The following is a 23,974-nucleotide window of genomic DNA, read 5'->3' as shown; positions in this document are numbered from 1 at the left end:
GTATTCTATATCATTAACAAGCAAGCCCAGCACTGAACCTTGGGGTCAGTCATTCCCCATACCTTTCTCAACAAATTACAAACCTTACTTTCTAACCCTAAAAATTCTAATTTTCCCATTAGGCGTCTATGGGGTGTCCTTAATGGGTTAAATGACACAATCCTACATCTGCATATATGCACTCACAAGCTGATACAAAACACTTTCTCATTGCAAAACCGAAAAGCAACACCAGGAACATTCTGAGCAGAGGGTTTGTGGACTGTGAACCCGAGATCATCTGAAGAAAAGGCACTTAGTTCCTTACAGCTGCCGATTCCACCCTGAGAAAGAGCAAATCATGAAGGTACCGGGGAAGAGGGGGGGGTTGAAATCCATCGTGATTTACATTAACGCTGCTATGTAGATTACAGCAGATTAGGGAGGGCGCAGTTAGGGTGGGGTTTAGTGCCATCAAGTAAAAAAAAAAAAAATGCTGTAAAACTGCTGCTCTCAGCACATTTTTTTCCTCTACGTTTGGAAGGAGGAAGCTTCCACTTCAGACTGTTGAAAACGAAGCAGATTTTTTTTTTCGTGCTAGTTGGAAAGCCTGATTCATGGCTGCTCAGCCCGGTGCTGGAGAAGAAGGGAAGATCCGGGACAGTCAGGGAAAAAACACACACAAACTTTTCCCTATTAATACTATAGGAACTTCTTTATATTTATTATTATTATATTTATTATTATTATTATTATTATTATTATTAATTATTATATATATATATATATATATTCTACACTTGCTCTTGCAACAGTCATGTATTTGATACCGCCAATAAAGCGTTTTTGAATAAATATCTATCTTTATATCACAAACTTATATATTTAATATACAGTATAAAAATCTCAGATGTGATAATTTTTGGACAAACTTATGTCTTCAATATACGTAAAGAAAGTCTCCAATGTGATCGTTTTTGGACAAGCTTATACTTTCAATATACAGAATAAAAGTCTGCAATGTGATAGGTTTTGGAGAAACGTATACTTTCAACATACGAAATAAAAGTCTCAGATGTGATCATTTTTGGACAAATGTATAATCTTCAATATATGGAATAAAAGTCTCAGATTTGATCATTTTTGGACAAGCTTATACTTTCAATATACCGCATAAAAGTCTCAGATGTGATAGTTTATAGACAAACGTATACTTTCAACATACCAAATAAAAGTCTCAGATGTGATCATTTTTGGACACATTTTTGGACACATTTTTGGACACATTTAAATTTTCAATATATAGAAAAAAAGTCTCAGAGGTGATCGGTTTTGGACAAGCTTATACTTTCAATATACGGAATAAAAGTCTCAGATGTGATCGAATCTTTGGACAAGCTTATATTTTCAATATACGGAAGGAAAGACTTAGATGTGATAGTTTTTGGACAAATGTATATTTTCAATATAAAAATCTCAAGTGTGATCGTTTTTGGACAAGCTTATATTTTCAATATACGGAATGAAAGTCTCACATGTGATAATTTTTGGACAAGCTTATATTTTCACTATACGGAATGAAAGTCTCACATGTGATAATTTTTGGACAAGCTTATATTTTCACTATACGGAATGAAAGTCTCACATGTGATAATTTTTGGACAAGCTTATACTTTCAATATAAGGAATAAAAGTCTCAGATGTGATCGTTTTTGGACAAGCTTATATTTTCAATATATGGAATAAAAGCCTTAAGGCCCCATTACACGCAACGACAGATCTAATGGATTCCGTGACGCACATCCGGCATCATTAGTGACGTCGTTGCGTGTGACACCAACGAGCGGCCGTTAACGATGGAAAATACTCACCAAATCGTCCATCATTGACACGTTGTTCATTTTCAAAAAATCGTTGATTGTTGAGGACGCAGGTTGTTCGTCGTTCCTGAAGCAGAACACATCGCTATGTATGACACCCCGGGAACGACAAACTACAGCTTACCTGCAGCCGCCGGCAATGAGGAAAGAAGGAGGTGGGCGGGATGTTACGGCCGCTCATCTACGCCCCTCCGCTTCTATTGGATGCCTGCCATGTTACGTCGCTGTGACGCCGCACGAACCGCCCCCTTAGAAAGGAAACGGATCGCTGGCCACAGCGACGTCGCAGGGCAGGTAAGTCCGTGTGACAGCTCCGAACGATATTGTGCGCCACGGGCAGCAATTTTCCTGTGACGCACAAACAACGGGGGGGGGGGGACGCTCTCTAGTGATATCGCTGCGTGTAAAGCCCCCCATTTTGAACAAACGTATATTTTCAACATGAGGTATAAAATCTCAAGTGTGATCGTTTTTGGACAAGCTTATATTTTCAATATATGGAAAAAAAAGTCTCAGAGGTGATCATTTTTGAACAAGCTTATAATTTCAATATACAGAATAAAAGTCTGACATGTGATCGTTTTTGGACAAGCTTAAACTTTCAATATACGGAATAAAAATCCCAGAGGTGATCGTTTTTGGACAAGATTATATTTTCAATATAAGGAATAAAAGTCTCAGATGTGATCGTTTTTGGACAAGCTTATACTTTCAATATACGGAATAAAAATCCCAGAGGTGATCATTTTTGGACAAGATTTAATTTTCAATATTTAGAATAAATTGTCAGATGTGAACGTTTTTGGACAAACATATTTTCAATATAAGGCATGAAAGTCTCAGATGTGATAGATTTTGGACAACATTATAGTTTCAATATATGGAATAAAAGTCTCAAATGTGGTCGTTTTTGGACAAGATTATATTTGCAATATACGGAATAGAAGTCTCAGACATGCTAGTTTTTGGGCAAGCTTATACTTTCAATATACAGAATAAAAGTGTCAGAGGTGATCATTTTTAGACAAGATTATATTTTAAATATATGGAATAAAAGTCTCCAATGTAATAGTTTTTGTACAAGCTTATACTTTCAATATATGGAATGAAAGTTTCAAATGTGATAGTTTTTGGAGGATAATTTTGCTAAGGGCATCTATCATTATTAATACTAATAATACTAATAATAATCAACATTATATTTATTTTTATATATATATATATATATATACTCAAAGGCCATCATTTTTTTTTTACATTTTTTATTATTTTCATGTTTTAACATCCATGTCAATAAAAAAATTCCCACTTATTGATGACCAGCCATCTAATGTTTAAACCCCTTTGACTCTCAATCATTTTTAAAAGTTTCCTTTTTTTTTTTTTCTACATCTGTCACCTGGCAATTTAATAATAAAAAAAAAACTTACTTAATATTAAGGAATAAAATTATTAGAATAATATTATTTTGTACATTCTTTTTGAAATATGTATATAGATATCAAGTAAAGGAAAAAAATACACCGCTAATTCTATCCATTTTCTTGTAGGAAGTAGGCCATAATACTGATAATAAAATGAAAGGGAAAATAATAAGATATAAAATTGAAAAAAAAAAATAAGTTAAAAAAAAGATCAAAAGTACAATAAAAAAAAAAAGAACAGTAGAGAAAAATTAGCAGCACAATCTCAAGTTGCAATTCTTTTTTCCTTGTACATATTGCAGTACGTTCTTGGCTGGGAACCCAGGAGACATAATGACGATTCCTCCAGTGTTACGATGCTTTGTATGGCGGCATAATGAGAGCCAGGAGATATATAATGAGGCAGTTAGACACAGTTTAGATGCTCGGCTGGGAGAAAACACTGGATTATGTTTTCAAGGGTTAGAGGAGGTAAAATGCAAAACTGTCCCAAGTTTACCAGTGACGCTGCGGACTGTTCTCTGCGGATTGTTTCACTCTTTAACCCTTTCTGTGTCAAAGTCTTATGTATTAAAACTATAAAATGTGCGCCGGACGAAGCTGCTCCAGGTCACACAGCTCCGGGGGTGATTCTGAGCTGCCATACAATTCAGGCTCCGATCACAGCTGAAATATACCACACAGACTAATGCTGCAATGGGGGACATTAGATTTTACAATTTATAAACTAAGAAAATAAAACAAAAATTCAGATTAACTGAAATTTGTATTGATGACAAAATATATTTGTATTTAAGGTTATTGGCAAAGGGCAACTCGAAATCCATCCATCCATCCCTCTATCTATCTATCTATCTATCTATCTATCTATCTATCTATCTATCTATCTATCTATCTATCCCTCTATCTATCTATCTATCTATCCCTCTATCTATCTATCTATCTATCTATCTATCTATCCCTCTATCTATCTATCTATCCCTCTATCTATCTATCTGTTTATCTATCTATCCCATGTCTTTCTTTGCCCATCATCTTCTTTTTTTCTTTTTCTTTCATTTTATTTATTTCTTTTTTAATTTATTTTTTCCTCAGTTACTTTCTTTCTCTCTTTTTTCCTTTCCTACTTTCTTTCTCGTCGTATTTACCTTCTTATTATTTTTCTCCAATTCAGTATATACTGTGTGTATATATATATATATCTATAAGAATGTATATGTATGTATCCCACATCTTTTTAGATCTCTCTATCTATCCATTATCTATCTATCCCTCTATCTATCTATCCCTTTATCTATCTATATATCTATCCCTCTATCTATCCCTCTATCTATCCCTCTATCTATCTATCTATCTATCCCTCTATCTATCCCTCTAGCTATCCCTCTATCTATCTATCTATCTATCTATCTATCTATATATCTATCCCTCTATCTATCTATCTATCTATCTATCTATCTATCTATCTATCTATCCCTCTATCTATCTATCTATCTATCCCTCTATCTATCTATCCCTCTATCTATCCCTCTATCTATCTATCTATCTATCCCTCTATCTATCTATCTATCCCTCTATCTATCTATCCCTCTATCTATCCATCCATCTATCCCTCTCTCTATCTATCTATCTATCCATCTATCTATCCCTCTATCTATCTATCTATCTATCTATCCCTCTATCTATCCCTCTATCTATCTATCCCTCTATCTATCTATCTATTCATCTATCCATTATCTATCTATCTATCCCTCTATTTATCTATTCATCTATCCATTATCTATCTATCTATCCCTCTATCTATCTATGTATCTATCTATCCCTCATCTGTCTTTTTTTCTACCTGATTCTTAAATATTGGATATATATCAAAATCTACATTGTACAGAAAATATCTAACAATCTATAAGAAACCTTCATTTTGAAGAAAAAGTGTATTATTATTACCATTACAGCCGTATGACGAGTGATGGTAATATTCTGCTTCATGACGGTAATAATATGAAGATATCGTAATATTCTTCCTTTCATATAGTCATTAATATATTATTTAATTTTCAAAGAATTTTAACATTTTACTCTGCAATTTTTTTTTTTTCATTTTAGTATCAAAATTCTTCTTACTTTTTAATACTAATATTATATATTTATATCTCTAATTTAATATATTTTTCATATTATATTGTGACCATTTATTAACTAGAAACTTATCAGAGCAAATGTGAAGTGTTATCTCAACTTTTTAAGCTACTTGTTGAAATGATTTTTAGTAGCTGAGGAATTTGAGAATTTGGGTGTATAATATTAACATTAATAAAATTAATTGTATTTTTAATAGTGAATATTCATTAATGCTCATAGAAAGGGATTTTTTTTACAAGAAAGATGTAATTTGCATGATTTTATGAATATCCTCGAACCATCACACATATTTCACCGTCATCAGCCATTTATAGTTTTCTTTTTTTTTTTACAATTCTTTTAAAAGTTATTTTAAAATTAAAAATCAATTTATAAAATTGTGGGGATTTTTTTTGCTCTTTTTGTAATTTTTGAGTTTTAGGAGAAAAATATTCTTATCTATACTAAGCATGGATTTCGGATCTAGATACATTTTTGTTTTAGTTAATTTAAATATTAATCAAATTATTTTTTATTCTTATATTAAAAAATAAACAAAACAAAAAAAACTTAATATAAATTTGCTATATAATGTGAAGTGGTGTAAAAAAAAAAAGAACTTTATAAAAAGCTGATAAAATTGGTCAAGTTGAGTCAGTGTGTAAAATGGGTATTAATATTATAAATGGTAAATTAACAGACAAAAAATAATTAAATATCAATAATTAAAAATGATTGATACTACTATAGTGGGACCAAAAATAATAAAAATTGATACTACTATAGTTGGACTAAAAATTGAGAGCGCTCAGGGTTTGACACCTTTTAATAGACAACTGATAAAGCAATGACAAAAAGCCATAAAAAGGTATTTACACTGTGGACACTCAATTTTTTATTTTTTTCATAAATATATTTTTTCTCACTATAGTAGTACCAATTTTTATTAATTTGGGGGGTATTTTTGGTCTAACTATAGTAGTACCAATTTTTTTTTATATATATATACGGTATATATTTTTGGTCTCACTATAGTAGTACCAATTTTTCTTTTTTGCATTTTTGGTCTCACTATAGGACAACCAATTATTTCTGGTCTCATTATAGTAGTATCAATTTTTATTATTTTATTAGTATTCTTGGTCTCTTGACAGTAGTACCATTTTTTATTATTTTGGGGGGTATTTTTGATCTCACTATAGTAATACCAATCTGCATTATTTGTTAGAGTATTTTTGGTCTCACTACAGTAGTACCAACTTTTATTATATTTTCAATCTCACTATACTAGTATCAATTTTTATTATTTTTTTGAGTATTTTTGGTCTTACTATAGTTGCACAAATTTTAATTATTTTTGGGAGCATCCATCACTATAGTAGTACCAATATATATATATATATATATATATATATATATATATATATATATATAAATATATACCCTGTGTATGTATATATATATATATATATATATATATATATATATATATATATATATATATATCAAATTTGTATAGTATATGTATAGGTATGGTATATGTATACTATAGTAGAGTAGTACCAATTTTTATCATTTTAGCATTTTTTTTTGTCTCTCTATACCGTAGTAGTACCAATTTATATTATTTGTTTAGATATATTTTTGGTCTTACTATAGTATAATCAATTTTTGTTATTTCTTTGGTATTTTTCATTTCACTATAGTAGTACCAATTTTTATTATTTATTTTTTGTACTGTTGGTCTCACCTTAGTAGTATCAAATTTTTTTATTTTTTTTTTATTTTTCTGGTATTTATGTTCTCGCTAAAGTAATACCATCTTTTATTATTTTTATTATTTTGTATTTTAATGTTTTTTTTCCTTTCTACTGCCTAATACATGTTTTTCTGTAGCTGTACCAAAGGCAAAAGTGACTTAATTTTCACTTTTACTACGATTGCAAGTCTCTGTGCTTAATGTTACCAATACCAATCAATTTAATAAAAAAAAAAGATAAAAACTAATGAAAAAAAAATTAATGTAATTGAAAAGGGGCACGGACTTGATCGTATAGGTGTCAATATATATGTTTATAGATTTTTTTTTGACCGTGAAAGAATGCACCATAGATATTTCATGGTAGCAATAGACCTATTCAAACATAATTATCACGCAGTATTTTACTGGATTATATATATATAGATAGATAGAGGGATAGATATATAGATAGATAGAGGGATAGATAGAGGGATAGATAGATATATAGATAGATAGATAGATAGATAGATAGATAGAGGGATAGATAGATATATAGATAGATAGATAGATAGATAGAGGGATAGATAGATAGAGGGATAGATAGATATATAGATAGATAGATAGATAGATAGATAGAGGGATAGATAGAGGGATAGATAGATAGATAGATAGATAGATAGATAGATAGATAGATAGAGGGATAGATAGATATATAGATAGATAGATAGATAGATAGATAGATAGATAGATAGATAGATAGAGGGATAGATAGATATATAGATAGATAGATAGATAGATAGATAGATAGATAGATAGATAGATAGATAGATAGATAGATAGAGGGATAGATAGATATATAGATAGATAGATAGATAGATAGATAGAGGGATAGATAGATATATAGATAGATAGATAGATAGATAGATAGATAGATAGATAGATAGATAGATAGATAGATAGAGGGATAGATAGATAGATAGATAGATAGATAGATAGATAGATAGATAGATAGATAGAGGGATAGATAGATAGATAGAGGGATAGATAGATAGATAGAGGGATAGATAGAGAGATAGATAGATAGATAGATAGATAGATAGATAGATAGATAGAGGGATAGATAGATAGATAGATAGATAGATAGATAGATAGAGGGATAGATAGATAGATAGAGGGATAGATAGATAGATAGATAGAGGGATAGATAGAGAGATAGATAGATAGATAGATAGATAGATAGATAGATAGATAGAGGGATAGATAGATAGATAGATAGATAGATAGATAGATAGAGGGATAGATAGATAGATAGAGGGATAGATAGATAGATAGATAGAGGGATAGATAGATAGATAGAGGGATAGATAGAGAGATAGATAGATAGATAGATAGATAGATAGATAGATAGATAGATAGATAGATAGATAGATAGAGGGATAGATAGATAGATAGATAGATAGATAGATAGAGGGATATATAGATAGATAGAGGGATAGATAGATAGATAGATAGATAGATAGATAGAGGGATAGATAGATAGAGGGATAGATAGATAGAGGGATAGATAGATAGATAGATAGATAGATAGATAGATAGATAGATAGATAGATAGAGGGATATATAGATAGATAGATAGATAGATAGATAGATAGATAGATAGATATGTACCGCTTTGTTTTCCAAAACTTTATATGTTATTTATTATTTTTTTATAGACTTGCCAGTGTTGTTGCAGGTTTATGTCATATTATAATAGTGTTAATAGTATAATTACTCATTTTGGCAATATTTTGGGATATTTTCCCTTTTTCTATTTTTCTTTATAAAACAGAATTGTAATCTTTTCTCAGTAATTCTGAGTTTTATTTTGTCACTATATTTTTTTTGTGGGGACGTTAGCTCTATTATTAGTAATATGCCAAAAGTATTATCAGTAACCTTTTTTTTGTAAATTTTGGGGACTTTTTTTTCTTTTTTCAAATATCTGTCAAATTACGTATTATGGAATCTTTTTTTATAATTGTGACTTTTTCATGCTCTTACCAAAAGAATAAAAATGCGAAAATATGTAACCCATGAAAAAAAATGCATGAAAATGTAAAAGTTTCTATCAATCTGTTAAAAATGCATAAATACATATATATCTGTATACATGTGTGAAAATACATATACAGTACATATATCTGTGTATATATATATACACCCATGGACGGTAAGTATATAAACATACAAATATAAATATATTTCTATATATATTTGTGCATATGTATGTGTGTGTGTAGATGTGTATTTTTAACATATTATATATAAATACTGTATATATATATATATATATATATATAGTTACATACATACATATATTCTACCAATAAGTTAAAAATACATACTACATCTACATACACATTATACACACATACACATCCACAAATATATATGTGTGTATATGTATGTGTGTGTGAATGTTTTTATATATATATATATATATATATATACATACATATATATATATATATATATATATATATATATATATACATATATATATATATATATATATATATATACATATATATATATACAGTATATATACATTTTCATTGTACTATATATATATATGTGTGTGTGTATATAAATATGTTTTTAACATATACATGTTTGAATAAATAAATATAAATAAATATATATATATATATATATATATATATATATATTCTACCAATATGCTAATAATGCATATGTACATATCTCTCTCTCTCTATATATATAGATATACATATATATGTGTATATATATATATATATATATATATATATATATATAGAGAGAGAGAGAGAGAGTGTATATATATATATATATATATATATATATATGTTAGAAATACAGTATGTACAGTATGTGTATGTACACATGGCTAGACATATATAGATAAATGTGTATATATACATATATATATATGTGTGTGTGTGTGTGTTCATATACATACTGTACATGGATATATGTATGCATTCTTACCATGTTATACATATATACTAACATACGCACATTCGTTTATATGTATTTCTGTTTATATGTTAAAAAAATGTAAATATATATAGACTTTTTTTGTTATAGGTAGAGTTGGCATTTTTATGATGTTTGCATTGATGTTGGTATTTGCGCGGCTCCAGTATTTTGCAAAACTTAACAAGCAAACACAGGGCAGATCGCCAAGTTGCCTTTTTTTTTATTGCAACTCGGGGCAAATGACCATGGCAGTGCGCGGGTCTTATAGGCATTATATGAGTGCCGTGGTATACTGTGATATTTATTTTGGCAATTATAGGCCTCTTAAAAGAACAGGCTGCCACTTTTTATTGTTAATATTCCAATCAGTATCAAGCACCGAGCACGGCTCTGAAGCTGCTGGAAAGTTACTTGTTTTTTTTCTGACGGGAAGAAGAAAAAAAAATGAGCCCTTAATAAATAATGGAAACTTTTAAACTTGGAAACACGGCAAATATTTGGAAAATACTTTCAATATTGATCTAAGTTCTGCACAAATGTGCAAAGAAGATACTGAATGATGAGCACTGTATACTGGTAATTACCACTGCACGTCATTATATATATATACCACCCAACTATCATCTATCTATCCCTCTATCTATCTATCCCTCTATCTATCCCTCTATCTATCTATCTATCTATCCCTCTATCTATCCCTCTATCTATCTATCTATTATCTATCTATCTATCTATCCCTCTATCTATCTATCTATCTATCTATCCCTCTATCTATCTATCCCTCTATCTATCTATCTATCTCTCTATCTATATATCTATTATCTATCTATCTATCTATCCCTTTATCTATCTATCCCTCTATCTATCTATCCCTCTATCTATCCCTCTATCTATCTATCTATCCCTCTATCTATCTATCTATTATCTATCTATCTATCTATCTATCCCTCTATCTATCTATCTATCCCTCTATCTATCTATCCCTCTATCTATCTATCCCTCTATCTATCCCTCTATCTATCTATCTATTATCTATCTATCTATCTATCCCTCTATCTATCTATCTATCTCTCTATCTATATATCTATTATCTATCTATCTATCTATCCCTCTATCTATCTATCCCTCTATCTATCTATCCCTCTATCTATCCCTCTATCTATCTATCTATCCCTCTATCTATCTATCTATTATCTATCTATCTATCTATCTATCTATCCCTCTATCTATCTATCTATCCCTCTATCTATCTATCCCTCTATCTATCTATCCCTCTATCTATCCCTCTATCTATCTATCTATTATCTATCTATCTATCTATTATCTATCTATCTATCTATCCCTCTATCTATCTATCTATCTATTATCTATCTATCTATCTATCTATCCCTCTATCTATCTATCTATCTATCCCTCTATCTATCCCTCTATCTATCTATCCCTCTATCTATCTATCCCTCTATCTATCTATCCCTCTATCTATCCCTCTATCTATCTATCTATTATCTATCTATCTATCTATCTATCTATTATCTATCTATCTATCTATCTATCCCTCTATCTATCTATCTATTATCTATCTATCTATCTATCCCTCTATCTAACTATCTATCTATCCCTTTATCTATCTATCTATCTATCTATCTATCTATCTATCTATCTATCTATCTATCTATCTATCTATCCCTCTATCTATCCCTCTATCTATCTATCTATCTATTTATCTATCCCTCTATCTATCTATCTATCCCTCTATCTATCTATCTATCTATCCCTCTATCTATCTATCTATCCCTCTATCTATCTATCTATCTATCCCTCTATCTATCTATCCCTCTATCTATCTATATTTCTATCCTTCTATCTATCTATCTATCTATCTATCTATCCTTTTATCTATCTATCTATCTATCTATCTATCTATCTATCTATCTATCTATCTATCTATCTATCCCTCTATCCTTCTATCTATCTATCCCTCTATCTATCCCTCTATCTATCTATCTATCCCTCTATCTATCTATCTATCTATCTATCTATCCCTCTATCTATCTATCTATCCCTCTATCTATCTATCTATCTATCTATCTATCCCTCTATCTATCTATCTATCCCTCTATCTATCTATCTATCTATCTATCCCTCTATCTATCTATCTATCTATCTATCCCTCTATCTATCTATCTATCTATCTATCCCTCTATCTATCTATCTATCTATCCCTCTATCTATCTATCCCTCTATCTATCTATCTATCTATCCTTCTATCTATCTATCTATCTATCTATCTATCCCTCTATCTATCTATCTATCTATCTATCCTTCTATCTATCTATCTATCTATCTATCTATCTATCCTTCTATCTATCTATCCATCCCTCTATCTATCTATCTATCTATCTATCTATCTATCTATCTATCTCTCTATCCCTCTATGTATCTATCTATCCCTCTATCTATCTATCACTCTATCTATCTATCTATCTATCTATCTATCTATCTATCCCTCTATCTATCCCTCTATCTATCTATCTATCTATCTATCTATCTATCTATCTATCTATCCCTCTATCTATCTATCTATCTATCTATCCATCTATCCCTCTATCTATCTATCTATCTATCTATCTATCCCTCTATCTATCTATCTATCTATCTATCTATCTATCTATCTATCTATCTATCCCTCTATCTATCTATCTATCTATCCCTCTATCTATCTATCTATCTATCTATCTATCTATCCCTCTATCTATCTATCTATCCCTCTATCTATCTATCTATCTATCCCTCTATCTATCTATCTATCTATCTATCCATTCATTTCATTCGCAGTGGATAGTGATTCTGCGACCTTGGACATCCATTATTACCGGTAGAAGTGACTTTCTCCTCTAAGTCGGTGTGAAGTGTCCTCAGAGCTGGATTTTGCCACTTGCCTGATTCGGATCCCTGGGGGTATAACCTTTTTAATCCTCTTTAGTTAATGTATTGGTGATCTTTACTTAGGCAAAATAAACAGAGCAGCTCCCAACAAAGGCAGGTCAGCCTTCCCCGGTTACTCTCTGACCTCTGGGTCGTGGCCTTTGTTCATTTCTCAATGGGAGCCGCTCTCAAAGGGGCATCGCAAAATAGAGAACTAATTTAGGCGCGTGCGTTCAAAGAGCCACTGGGTATCGGGGGTAATGAAGCTGAACCTATTTTTCTATAGGAGTAAAATATATATATATATATATATATATATATATATATATATTTATTTATATACGGTAGATATCTTGTTTTGTTACATATTGCAGTTGAGTATTGGTCATATACCATCATATATAAAAGTCCCGGAATACACACAATATATACTAGGCCTCGTTCACACTAGACGTCTTTTCTTACATCGTTATGTATATTTTGTGAAATAGATAAAGATACGGTCAACCGGACTCCATTCACTTCTTGTAAAGTGCTGCAGAATATGATAGCGCTATATAAATACATTATTAAATATTAAAAATAATAATTAATTTATAATCAAATTTTTATTTATATATATATATATATATATATATATATATATAAAAAATGTGATTATTAATTCATTATTATTATGTTTAATATTTAATAATTTCTGTATATAACGTCATCATATTCTGCAGCACTTTACATAGAAATGAATGGACCGGTGACCGTATCTTTATCTATTTCATAAAATGTATATATATATATATGTATGTATAAATTAATATATTAATAAGTACAAATATATATATATATATATATATGTAAATTAATATATATTAATATATATATAATATTAATAATATTTATTTAAATATATATATATATATATATATATATATGTGTGTCAATTAATATATATAATATTAATAATATTTATTTAAGTATATATATATATATAATTAAATCAATACTATTAATTAATAAAATAATAATAAAAATTAGATATATGCTAATTTTTGTAGTCCCAGAAATAAATTGGAAAACAAAAATAATAATTAAAAAAAAATTCGGGCAAAAATTGTTTTCGAAAATTATTGCTATACGTCGTCCATATTTCTACACAATATGTTGTCGGTATTAATTATTATAACCCTTTTTAGGAATAATTGAGCATACACTATAGAATGCATAATCATACAATATATGTTAACGGTATTAATAATTACAACCCTTGGTCATTATTATTGAGCACAGATTTTTATAACCTCTGTGTATCATTCATATTCATACAATATGTTATCGGTATTAATAATTATAACCCTTCTTTGGTATAATTAAACAAACTTTTACAAAATCTGCATATTCCTATAATATGTTATCGGTATTAATAAATATAACCTTCTTTCGGTATATTTTAGCATTTAATAAACTATAGAAATCATCCATTTTAAGGCAATATATGGTAACGGTAGTAAAAATTATTACCCTTGTTTGGTGTAATTAAATATAACATATAATTATTGGTATTAATAAATATGGCCCTCGGTATTATTGAGCATAAACCTTTACAAACGTGATATGTCATCCACATTCATACAATATATGGTATCGGCATTAATAATTATAACCTAAATTGCTCACAAACTGTATAAACCATCCATATTTATACAATATATGTTAGCGGTATTAATGATTATAACCATAATTTGGTATAATTGATTATATATTTTAATAAAACATATAAACCATCCATGTTTATACAATGTATGTTAGCGGTATTAATAATTATAACCTAAGTTGCTCACGTACTTTAACAAACTGTATAAACCATCCATATTTATGCTATATATGTTAGCGGTATTAATGATTAGAACCCTTGTTCTGTACAATTGATTATATATTTTAATAAAACATATAAACAGTCCATATGTATACAATGTATGTTAGCGGTATTAACAATTCTAACACTCATTCAGTATAACTGATTATATATTGTAATAAAACATATAAACCATCCATAGTTATGCAAAGTATGTTAGCAGTATTAATAATTATAATCCTTGTATGGTGATATAATTGAATATACACTTTAAAGGAGTTATCTGGGACTATTTTTTTTTATGGGCCTAAGAACTTACAGTTGCTAATTACCTATAAAAAGAAACAAATGGTTAAAATAGCAAAAAATGGACCCGCACCCTTATTATGTCTATTTTTCTGATCCTGGTGAGCTGATATTCGCTTTTTTCATTTCTATTCAGTTGCCAACTACCTTCCTGTTCTGCTCGGTGCAGTCATAGACCGCTCATGCTAGCGATTCTGCGGCTTCTGCTGACGTCACAGAGTAGCTGCTTCTCTTCCCCACTCTGCTCTGTTGGCTCTGCTGACGTCAAAGAGTAGCTACTTCTCTTCACCGCTCTGCTCTGTCAACTCTGCTGACATCAGAGTAGCTGCTTCTTTTCCCCACTTTGCTCTGTTGACTCTGCTGACATCAGAGTAGCTGCTTCTCTTCCCTGCTCTGCTCTGTCGACTCTGCTGATGTCACAGAGTAGCTGCTTCTCTTCCCTGCTCTGCTCTGTCGACTCTGCTGACGTCACAGAGTAGCTGCTTCTCTTCCCCACTCTGCTCTGTCGGCTCTGCTGACATCACAGAGTAGCTGCTTCTCTTCCCCACTCTGCTCTGTTGACTCTGCTGACGTCACAGAGTAGCTGCTTCTCTTCCCTGCTCTGCTCTGTCGGCTCTGCTGACGTCACAGAGTAGCTGCTTCTCTTCCCCACTCTGCTCTGTTGACTCTGCTGATGTCACAGAGTAGCTGCTTCTCTTCCCTGCTCTGCTCTGTCGACTCTGCTGACATCACAGAGTAGCTGCTTCTCTTCCCCACTCTGCTCTGTTGACTCTGCTGACGTCACAGAGTAGCTGCTTCTCTTCCCTGCTCTGCTCTGTCGACTCTGCTGATGTCACAGAGTAGCTGCTTCTCTTCCCTGCTCTGCTCTGTCGGCTCTGCTGACGTCACAGAGTAGCTGCTTCTCTTCCCCACTCTGCTCTGTCGGCTCTGCTGACGTCACAGAGTAGCTGCTTCTCTTCCCTGCTCTGCTCTGTCGACTCTGCTGATGTCACAGAGTAGCTGCTTCTCTTCCCTGCTCTGCTCTGTCGACTCTGCTGACGTCACAGAGTAGCTGCTTCTCTTCCCCACTCTGCTCTGTCGGCTCTGCTGACGTCACAGAGTAGCTGCTTCTCTTCCCCACTCTGCTAATTCGACATGGTAAGACTGACAATGCCATGGTGATTGATATTCAGCTCCCTGTACTTAACTGCAGGGAGCCAGCAGTCAATCAGCATGATGGTGGCAGTCATGCCCTGTCAGTAGAGCAACCAGGAAGAGAAAGGGCTGCTCTGGTGAGGTGAAGATTTTCTATTGGGCCACTTTAACTCGAGTGACGTACAGACTAGATCTGGTCGAACTCGTATAAAAAGGGGACCGCCGGGTCACTGCTAAATTTAAAAAAAATCCAGGATCCGCTCCAGAATCTGGTACCCTTATAAGTCTATAGGGACCAGAATCTGGAGATTAAAAACGTTGGTAGAAGGGATAGGGCGGTAGGGGCGCGCGGTGTACTCACGGAGGCTGTGTCATGGCGGCAAGCTGCTTTTGGGTCACGCATTCCCTTCCGGAACCGACTATAACTCTCATCTGCTTTGCCTGCCCACCGACGCGTGTAATTGGTTGCAGTTATACGCACCCCCACTCTCCGATTGGCAGCGTGTCAGCTGACTGCAACCAATCACAGGCGCTAGGACGGCCGATGTGGATGGGCAAAGCAGTGCAAGTGTCTGCGGGTCAGTTCGGCGGTATAAAACTAAATTAATAAATAAAACAATCATCGCAGGGTCCCCCATAAGCCCACGGTTACAAGCTGCAGCCCCCAGCTGTGTCGGGCTTTATCTGTGCTGTGTATCAAAATAAGTCCATAGAAACACATGCAGCCTACCCGCTCCTGTCAGAAGAGTGTGTGGCTGTGCTGGGTGATGTGATGCGAGGTTTGTCTGGCATGATATCACCCGGCATGGCCTGATGCTCTCTGAACATCTCCAAATCTAAAGAAAGCCCCACCCCCACCCCGACCCATTAGGTTAACGTTAGCTCAACTGGTTGATGTGGCAAACGGTGGTGGCCATTGACAGACGACTGTTGGAGAAAAAAAGATCTGCACATCTGATTTTGGCTTGCCGATCCTTTTGTTCTCTGTAAAATAATCCACCACCATAGATGCCTGGCAGCAGCTCTCTGATAGATAACACAGGAGTGCTTGGCATAGGAAGGCTCCTGTCTATGGGAGAAACGGCCAAGATTACTGCCAGTCAAATGATTGGCCAAATGATTGCTTGGATGACAACCATCTAAGGGGGTCTTAAGACTATCTACTTGGCCATCTGCAGGAAGAGACCATGGAAAAGAAAAGATCTTTTGATATTTGAATTCGCCAACTTTGCCGAATTATCCTAAAAAATTGATTGTGGTGAATAAATTTGGGTGAGTCTCAATACTGGAAAGCTTATAGTTGATCGGAAAATACAAGGGACTTGAGAAAGAACGAGAACCCCGTTGACCACAAAAGCTTACACTCTACAGGAGAGATGATCTCATTGACCTATAAGAGATTATACTCTACAGGAGAGAGAGAGGATTCCACTGACCATAAGTGATTACACTCTACAGGAGAGAGAGATGATCCTACTGACCATAAGAGCTTACACTCTACAGGAGAGAGAGAAGACTCCACTGACCATAAGAGCTTACACTGTACAGGAGAGTGATAGAGAGGACCCCGCTGACCATAAGAGCTTACACTCTACAGCAGAGAGAGAGAGAGAGTATCCCAATGACCATAAGAGCTTACACTCTACAGGAGAAAGAGAGGATCTTGCTGACCATAAGAACTTACACTCTACAGGAGACAGCATGAACCCTACAGACCATAAGAGATTAAACTCTATAGGAAAGAGAACCCCACTGACCATAAGGGCTTACACTCTACAGGAGAGAGAGAGAGAGGGCCCCGCTAACGATAAGAGCTTACACTCTACAGGAGAGAGAGAACCCCACTGACCATAAGAGCTTACACTCTACAGGAGAGAGAGAGAACCCCACTGACCATAAGGGCTTACACTCTACAGGAGAGAGAGAGGGCCCCGCTAACGATAAGAGCTTACACTCTACAGGAGAGAGAGAACCCCACTGACCATAAGAGCTTACACTCTACAGGAGAAAAAGAGAGAACCCCACTGACCATAAGTGCTTACACTCTACAGGAGAGAGAGAGACGACCCCACTGACCATAAGTGCTTACACTCTACAGGAGAGAAAGAGGACCCCACTAACCAAAAGAGCTTACACTCTAGAGGAGAGACAGAGAGGACCCCGCTGATCATAAGAGCTTATGCTCTACAGGAGAGAGAGAGAACTCCACTAACTCCACTGACTATAAGAGCTTACTCTACAGGAGAAAAAGAGAGAGAGGACCCCACTGATCATAAGCGCTTACACTCTACAGGAGAGCGGACCCTGCTGACCAAAAGAACTTACACTTTACAGGAAAAAGAGAGAGCCCCCCCCCCCCGCTGACCATAAGACCTTACACTCTACAGGAGATAGACAGAGGACTTTGCTGACCATATGAGCTTAGACTCTACAGGAGAGAGAGCGAGAGGAGAGTGGACCCCACTGACTATAAGAGCTTACACTCTACGGGAGAGAGTGTGAGAGAGAGGACCCCGCTGACGATAAGAGATAACACTCTACAGGAGAGAGTGTGAGAGAGAGGACCCCGCTGACCAAAAGATATAACACTACAGGAGAGAGAGAGGACTCCACTGACCATAAAACTTTAAGCTTTACAGGAGAGAAAGGACCCCTCTGAACATACGGGAATTTCATGAAATCCATCTCAAACTCAATCCTCCCCGGATTGATCTTCTTATCTCTAATGCCTACCCTAAGCCTCAACTAAGATTTTGCTTCACGTTTCTTCAGTGACTCCGGAGATCGGGTATCAACAGTAAAAAGTGGGATAGTGGAAGTAAACCAAATAAACAGCAGTGAACCTTCAAACCCAAATACTTTTTACAGTTGACTCTTTTCTTTTCGGTTTGATTCTTTAAGAAACAAACATGAGCATCGCACACACCATATACATTTTTTAACCACTTAAAGAGAACCAGACATGTGATTTAAGCCACCAAGACCAAGCGCAGCATGAATCAGAGACCAGCTTCATTATTGCAGACCTTAATGTTTTACACTGAAACTCAGTATTTCAGGGAATGCATGCTTCGAAAAGCCAGTGAGGAATCATCCATCTAGAATGACTAGTCCAAGAGGTCAGTTCCCAGAGGCTTCTTGCCGCCTCCTTCCCCTAGACTGGCCGGTCTCTCCATATGCGTGAGTATAGCGAGACACCTGTTCGTTTATGGGAGTGGGGTGAGGAGAAGCCGCCGAGGGCTGCACTGGACTAGTTATCCGAAACATATGGTCCCTAACCGGACATTCAAAGTAAGTTTCCTCTGAATTACAGTGTTTCAGAGTGAAACATATACAACTGCAATACCGCAACCAGAGCATCGGGGTACTCGTGGAGCTCAGTCGAGTATCGCGGGTGCTCAGATGTGTCGTTCGTGAAACATCGAACACAAAGCACAGGCTCGCTTCACTGAATGATGGGAGCCGACATCCCAGTGAGAGCTACTTGCAGTCTCTGAATGTCTCTCACTGGAGGTAAAAACAATGTTTTCGGATGTAGTGTGTCTAAAAAAAAACGCAGAGGGCCGACGTGGCCAATCATTGACTTCCCTTATACTCGTTATCGAGTTGCGCCCATCCGAGCGTCTGACCTGCTCGACTCCAGTAACGAGCACTCGAGCATCGTAGAGTTCACTCATCGTTACGAGCACCGAGCATTGTACTGCTCACCCATCACTAGTACTAATTCTAAGTATCACTTTTTCAGCCATTATGTAATGCCAAATTTATTATATAAACCTACATTTTTGAGTGATTTAGTTTCTCTACAATATTGGGGGCTGGTAAAAAAAACTAGATTGGTCGGGGCATGTGTCTGACAAGAGCCATGAGCTCTACAAGGAGACCGAGCATTACTCAAGGATGCTTACCCTTATTTCACTCTTACCTCGATCAGGACATAGATATCTAAGTGCCTTTTATGTTTATTTTTTCCGTTCTGAATGTCAGTATGAAAGCTTCTTTGAAGTGGTCTAGACCGGTTTCCTGAGAAACTGCATCAGAATTTCATATTCCTACCCAAAAATAATGGTTTTGTCCTTCACACTTGAGCAGCAATATCAACCTCTGGCCAAACCTTTTCGGATATACATATTCTCCAAAAATTTACTAGAAAATATTCTACTAGCCCAAGGAACTCTGAAGACTTCTCATGAAATTACTCTCCAACTCTCCCGATATGTCTATGATGCTCCCGGTACACGTAAGCCCTCTTGACTACGAGTAGAGCTGGCAAATGTCCTGACAGATCCCCCTTTTTATGTTGTGTAGCTGAGCACCTGCAGCCAGTGGTGCGGGAACATTAAAGAGGTGGTTCACTACTTAGTTTTCCAAACCACATCGATACAACGTTGAGAAACAAGGCTTCTCTCAAATGCCTTGTATTGGCAATAGTGCCTGTGAGTGGCGCTATTGTAGTCCTCTCATCCTCATTGCGTGACCCTTGAGCTCCGTGACCTCTGATGTCCGGTGATGTCAAGTCAACTTCCAGTTGACATGACACTATCGAGGCCGGCGCCAGTCTCCATGAATGGCTGGGATGTGGGCAGCGTTTCACCGCTCATCACAGCCCAGCATCTCCCTGTTCTCCTTCACTGCAGAGCACCGCAAGCAGGAGCGATGTTGGGCTGTGATGAGTGGTGAAACGCCGCTACAGTCCAGTCACTCACGAAGACTGGGGCCCCCCTCGGGGATGTCAGGTCAGCTGGAAGTTGACGTGACATCATCGGACATCAGAGGTCACGCAGCCCGGGGGTCATCCGATGGGGATGAGCGGACTATAATAACGCTGATTACGGGCATCATTGCTAACACAAGGTATTTGAGAGAAGCCTTGTTTCTCAACGTTGTATCGATGTGGATTGGAAAACTACGTAGTGAACCACATCTTTAATGTTCCCGCTCCACTGGCTGCAGGTAGTAGTGAACTACGAGGAAGCCCTCTTGACTACGAGTAGAGTTGGCAAATGTCCTGACAGATCCCCCTTTTTTTGTTGTGTAGCTGAGCACCTGCAGCCAGTGGAGCTGGAAGTTGACTTGACATCACCAGACATCAGAGGTCACGGAGCTCAAGGGTCACGCAATGAGGATGAGAGGACTGCAATAGCGCCACTTACAGGCACTATTGCCAATACAAGGTATTTGAGAGAAGCCTTTTTCTCAATGTTATGTCAATATGGCCAGTAATGCTAACTAGTGAACCAACCCCTTTAAGGGTCATGAAAGGAGACACATTCAGGGCCGAAAACGGCCATGTCTAGAATTGGCACACCCACAAGAGGATAGCTAAAAAAAAGTCTACATTTTGAAAAGTTGGAGAGTATGTTATCAACCTCAACAGGAAAAGGCGGCAAATTTTGTACAGAGTTTGTAAGTTCTTTTTTATTTCATGTCTACGTAGTAGACACCTGGCGAAACCTTATAGTGAGGATATTAACCGGACTACCTATTGCTGAAAAATGTTTATTCTTCTATTTGTCAAAACAGGTTTAAGATGGAAACCAAAATCGGGTAAATAACGTTTCGCCGATAACTACAATTTCTGGAGAAACACAACATCATCAGATCCAAAAATGAAAAACCCACATTTTATAATATTGGCTCATCTAGAAACTGCCCAAACGTAAGATGAATTGCATATTAAAAAACATCCAACATGGAGGTAATTTTTTGCATATATTGTTGCCAATTAATCTAAATAGTTTCGACTGATTAGGAAAAATATTCAGAATCTTCCGAAACATCTATATATACAGTTAGGTCCAGAAATATTTGGACAGTGACACAAGTTTTGTTATTTTAGCTGTTTACAAAAACATGTTCAGAAATACAATTATATATATAACTAGAAGGTGGCCCGATTCTACGCATCGGGTATTCTAGAATTTACGTATTGTGTAGTTCATGTATGATTTTTGTTATATATATATATATATATATATATATAGATGTTGTTGTGTGTAGTTACCAAGTGTTTGTGTAGGGCGCTGTACATGTTCTGAGTGTCGCGGGGGGTGAGAGCGGTGTTGTATGTGTGTTGCGTGTGTTGCGTTGTTTGTGGAGCGCTGTGTGTCTGTAGCGTTGTGTGTGTGTGTGTGTTGTGCGGTTTGTGTGTGTGTGGTGTGTTTTGGGGGAGGTATGTTTTGAGCAATGTGTGTGTTGTGCAGTATGTGCGTATATTTGTGTGTGCAGCGTTGTCTGTGTGTGTGGGTGTCTGTGTAGGGCGTTGTTTGTGATTCCTAGTGTGTGTGTGTTGTGCAGTGCGCGTGTGTGTGTGTGTTGGGAGGAGGTGTGCACCTCCCATCGTGCTCCATCCCCCATGCTGCGCACCCCCCATCGTGCTGCATCCCCCATGCTGCGCACTCCCAAACGTGCTCCATCCGCCATGCTGCGCACTCCCAAACGTGGTCCATCCGCCATGCTGCGCACTCCCAAACGTGCTCCATCCGCCATACTGCGCACTCCCCATCGTGCTGCATCCCCCATGCTGCGCACTCCCCATCGTGCTCTATCCGCCATGCTGCGCACTCCCCATCGTGCTCTATCCCCCATGCTGCACACTCCCAAACGTGCTCCATCCACCATTCTGCGCACTCCCAAACGTGCTCCATCCGCCATGCTGCGCACCCCCTATCATGCTCCATCCGCCATGCTGCGCACTCCCAAACGTGCTCCACCCGCCATGCTGCGCACTCCCAAACGTGCTCCATCCGCCATGCTGCGCACTCCCAAACGTGCTCCATCCGCCATGCTGCACACTCCCAAACGTGGTCCATCCGCCATGCTGCGCACTCCCAAACGTGCTCCATCCGCCATGCTGCGCACTCCCAAACGTGCTCCATCCGCCATACTGCGCACTCCCAAACGTGCTCCATCCGCCATACTGCGCACTCCCCATCGTGCACCATCCGGCATGCTGCGCACTCCCAAACGTGCTCCATCCGCCATGCTGCGCACTCCCAAACGTGCTCCATCCGCCATGCTGCGCACTCCCAAACGTGCTCCATCCGCCATGCTGCGCACTCCCAAACGTGCTCCATCCGCCATGCTGCGCACTCCCAAACGTGCTCCATCCGCCATGCTGCGCACTCCCAAACGTGCTCCATCCGCCATGCTGCGCACTCCCAAACGTGGTCCATCCGCCATGCTGCGCACTCCCAAACGTGGTCCATCCGCCATGCTGCGCACTCCCAAACGTGCTCCATCCGCCATGCTGCGCACTCCCAAACGTGCTCCATCCGCCATACTGCGCACTCCCCATCGTGCACCATCCGGCATGCTGCGCACTCCCAAACGTGCTCCATCCGCCATGCTGCGCACTCCCAAACGTGCTCCATCCGCCATGCTGCGCACTCCCAAACGTGCTCCATCCGCCATGCTGCGCACTCCCAAACGTGCTCCATCCGCCATACTGCGCACTCCCCATCGTGCACCATCCGGCATGCTGCGCACTCCCAAACGTGCTCCATCCGCCATGCTGCGCACTCCCAAACGTGCTCCATCCGCCATGCTGCGCACTCCCAAACGTGCTCCATCCGCCATGCTGCGCACTCCCAAACGTGCTCCATCCGCCATG

At 36.5% G+C, this 23,974-nt stretch overlaps 2 long non-coding RNA genes across 3 annotated transcripts in view; one reads left to right on the top strand and one right to left on the bottom strand.

Moving 5' to 3' along the window:
• LOC142301127 (uncharacterized) overlaps positions 1 to 23,974 on the bottom strand; it is a 192,722-nt gene that overhangs the window by 138,145 nt on the left and 30,603 nt on the right. The gene's annotated exons all lie outside the window — the stretch shown is intronic.
• On the top strand, positions 258 to 22,020 carry LOC142301126 (uncharacterized). Its single transcript, XR_012752695.1, has 3 exons — positions 258 to 346; positions 21,401 to 21,536; positions 21,886 to 22,020. It is a non-coding gene; the product is annotated as an uncharacterized LOC142301126 (long non-coding RNA).

This window comes from Anomaloglossus baeobatrachus, chromosome 4 (assembly GCF_048569485.1).
Source record: "Anomaloglossus baeobatrachus isolate aAnoBae1 chromosome 4, aAnoBae1.hap1, whole genome shotgun sequence".
Classification (NCBI taxonomy): Eukaryota; Metazoa; Chordata; class Amphibia; order Anura; family Aromobatidae; genus Anomaloglossus; species Anomaloglossus baeobatrachus.
Note: the sequence above shows the minus strand (reverse complement) of the source record. Positions and strands in the feature narration are given on the sequence as shown.